This window comes from Gordionus sp. m RMFG-2023, chromosome 1 (genome assembly GCF_954871325.1).
Source record: "Gordionus sp. m RMFG-2023 chromosome 1, tfGorSpeb1-WG-v2, whole genome shotgun sequence".
In the NCBI taxonomy this organism is placed as follows: Eukaryota; Metazoa; Nematomorpha; class Gordioida; order Chordodea; family Parachordodidae; genus Gordionus; species Gordionus sp. m RMFG-2023.
The window spans coordinates 75,410,601-75,414,790 of NC_088775.1; positions in this window are offsets into that span (position 1 = coordinate 75,410,601).

Below are 4,190 nucleotides of genomic sequence, written 5' to 3' on the forward strand. Positions count from 1 at the left end.
CAGACGTGAGCACATGTTTAATACCGAAATTGTTGCAAAATTTTTCAAAATCGTTTCTCGTAAAGTTAGTGCCGTTATCAGTAACTATAGTTTCAGGTATTCCATTTAGCGAAATAGTTTTAAAGATTTTTTTTAAAGTAACGTCAGTCGTAATATTTTTAACAGGAATAATAATTGGAAATTTGCTGTAGGCATCGACTATTATCAACCAATTTTTTGTGAAAAACAGACCCGCATAATCTATATGTATCCTTTCAAACGGTTTGGTTGCCGAAACCAATGGTTTTTGTATCTTTATAGGATTATCATGATATATGTTTCAATCGTCACAACTTTTCACTTCCATTACTATGTCATTATTTATACCAGGCCACCACATGTAATCTTTGGCTATTCGGGAATTTGTTTGAGTTGTTTCTGTTTTCCTCTTAGTTTGTGTTTAGGATTTTTTTAGTGTGTAAGTTTAGATTTCGAGTAAAGTCTTAATTTTTTTAGCAAGCCATCCTTTCATAATAATAAGAATAAGAATACGACTCAACTTTCTTTATTAAAAAACACCAACAACAATCTCTATACATATTGAAAAGATTACAAATCATAAATATCTAATTATCTAATTCTTCATTTCCCAAAGGTCCACAGCTGACATCCAAAGGTCCACAGCTGACATCTTATCCAATATCTCCCAATCTCCAACTAGGGGTTTTTCCTATCAATGAAAACCCCCCGTGATCCCATCTCCCCTTCTTCCCCCAAGGAAAACTAAATTCCCCTGTCAGAAAATAACTGACATTTGATGTATTATATTAAATTTATTTCTTCTTTTTTCAACAGTTACAACAATAACATGTGTAAATAAAAATTTAGTGAAGATGTACCAATGAAAACTGTCAATTGTCATAATCGCTATTTTTAAAGTTTTTTGAATTTTTTTGACGAAAATATGTTAAAATAAGTATTAATAACATGTGTAAATATAAATTTAGTGAAGATGTACCAATGAAAAGTGACATTTGTCAAAATCGTTAATTTTAAAGTTTTTTGAATTTTATTGACAAAGATATTTTAAAATAAGTATTGATAACATGTTTAAATAAAAATTTAGTGAAGATGTACTCTAGATAAGCGACAATTGTCATAATCGTTATTTTTAAAGTTTTTTGATTTTTTTTGACGAAAATAGTTAACTTGCATCGATATTGATTTTAAAATAGAAAAAAAAGTTTACCCAAATTTTAAACAAGATTGTCTGGTGAAAATTGGTAAAAAAATAATAATTTCTAACTTAGGATTAGATATTATGATATAAATTTTGCATATAATTTCTGACCCGATGAACTAATGTTATAAAATGCCAATTTGCTCCTGTTTTTGGGGAAGAATCTATTATTACCATTAGTTTTTCTATAGCATATACTCAGGCAATTTTAATTTTACAATCTAAATTTTTACCCATTTACATCAAAGAAATTTTAAAAATAACGATTATGACAATTGTCACTTTTCTATAGTACATCTTCACTAAATTTTTATTTAAACATGTTATTATTACTCATTTTAACATATTTTCGTCAACAAAAATCAAAAAACTTAAAAAATAATGATTATGACAATTGTCGCTTATCTAGAGTACATCTTCACTAAATTTTTACTTAAACATGTTATATATACTTATTTTAAAATATTTTCGTCAAAAAAATTCAAAAAACTTTAAGAATAACGATTATGACAATTGTCACTTTTCATTGGTACACCTTCACTACATTTATATTTACACATGTTATTAATACTTATTTTAACATATTTTCGTCAAAAAAATTCAAAAATTTTTAAAAATAACGATTATGACAATTGTCACTTTTCATTGTCTTCACTAAATTTATATTTACATATGTTATTAATACTTATTTTATTTTCGTCAAAAAATTCAAAAAACTTTAAAAATAACCATTATGACAATGTCAATTTTCTATGGTACATCTTCACTAAATTTTATTTAAACATGTTATCAATACTTATTTTAACATATTTTCTTCAAAAAAATTCAAAAAACTTATAAAATAACGATTATGACAATTGACTTTTCTATGGTACATCTTCACTAAATTTTTATTTAAACATGTTTTTAATACTTATTTTAACATATTTTCTTCAAAAAAATTCCAAAAACTTATAAAATAACGATTATGATAATTGTCACTTTTCTATGGTACATCTTCACTAAATTTTTATTTAAACATGTTTTTACTACTTATTTTAACATATTTTCTTCAAAAAAATTCAAAAAACTTTAAAAATAACGATTATGACAAATGTCACTTTTTATTGGTACATCTTCACTAAATTTTTATTTAAACATGTTTTTACTACTTATTTTAACAAAATTTCTTCAAAAAAATTCAAAAAACTTTAAAAATAACGATTATGACAAATGTCACTTTTCATTGGTACATCTTCACTAAATTTATATTTACACATGTTATTAATACTTATTCTTCAAAAAAATTCAAAAAACTTATAAAATAACGATTATGACAAATGTCACTTTTCATTGGTACATCTTCACTAAATTTATATTTACACATGTTATTAATACTTATTCTTCAAAAAAATTCAAAAAACGTATAAAAAACGATTATGACAATTGTCACTTTTCTATGGTACATCTTCACTAAATTTTAAATATGCTTTTAATACTTATTTTAACAAATTTTCGTCAAAAAAATTCAAAAAACTTTAAAATTAACCATTATGACAATTGTCACTTTTCATTGGTACATCTTCACTAAATTTATATTTACACATGTTATTAATTCTTATTTTAACATATTTTCGTCAAAAAAATTCGAAAAACTTTAAAAATAACGATTATGACAATTGTCACTTTTCTTTGGTACATCTTAACTAAATTTATATTAACACATGTTATTAATACTTATTTTAACCTATTTTCTTCAAAAAAATTCAAAAAACTTATAAAATAACGATTATGACAATTGTCACATTAAAATATTATCCTTAAAAAGATCATATAAAATCATTAATAAAGTTTCATAAAATCCACCTCATTTAATAAAAAATAGATAATTTTAAAAAAATGATAAAAAAATTATAAAAGATTTCACTTAAAAGATTGTTTATTTATCTAATAAAATTTACAATATAATTCCTCAATAAAAGATGTATTTATAAAGAAGATTGTGAAAATCACTAATAAATTATATTAAAAAGAATATTACAATTTTACAATATAGCAGCATATTATTTTTTTTATTAAAATAACATCAAATAAATAAATTTATTTTCATTTCAAAATATAATAATATAAATAAAAAATATTAAATCATATCATGTTTATTTGTTGATAATAATAAAATATTTACATTAAATATAAATAAAATAAATTATTTTACTAAAATAAATACATAATAATTAATACTAAGCATCGATGCAGAATTTTGACTAATTTAATTTTAGCAGATTTATATAGGCTTAGCCGATTTTTAGGCTTAACCTAATTAGGCTTAGCCGATTGTTTTAGCCGATTTTTAGGCTTACCTAATTAGGCTTAGCCGATTTTTAGGCTTAGCCTTATTAGGCTTAGGCGTAGTTTTTAGCCGATTACGCAACACATTAAAAAGGCAATAAACAAAGACAGTCTAACTAAAATATTTTCTACTATTGCCTATTGAGTTTATGCTATTTTTATCCTGTCATAGTATTGTGTTGCCTATTTTATATTTCGTTCTCTCCGAAAGAATATATTTAATATTGTAAAATGTTTCCACTTTTTATTTGTGAGCAATCAGTATATCCTCAGGCAGGGTTTCGAACCGTTTAGTATAACGGTTCGGTTCGTTCCGGTTTTTAGTTTAAAATTTTATAAAGGTTTTGTTCCATTTCGGTTTTTTTAAAAAAAATCATATCGGTTCGGTTTATAATTTATAACGGTTCTTTTCGGTTTGTTCCTGTTTTTATAAATTTAATTTTAAAAAAAATTAATCATTAACCATGTATTTAATTTTAGAGAAAATTCTTTTTAGTTTATAATTTCTTGTTTAATTTATCCATGATAATCTAATAGATATTTTTATTAAATTTAGGAAATATAAATTAGACAAATTATTATTTTTTATTTCATAAATAAATAAGATAAAAACAAACATGCGTAAATACAATAATGAATAAAA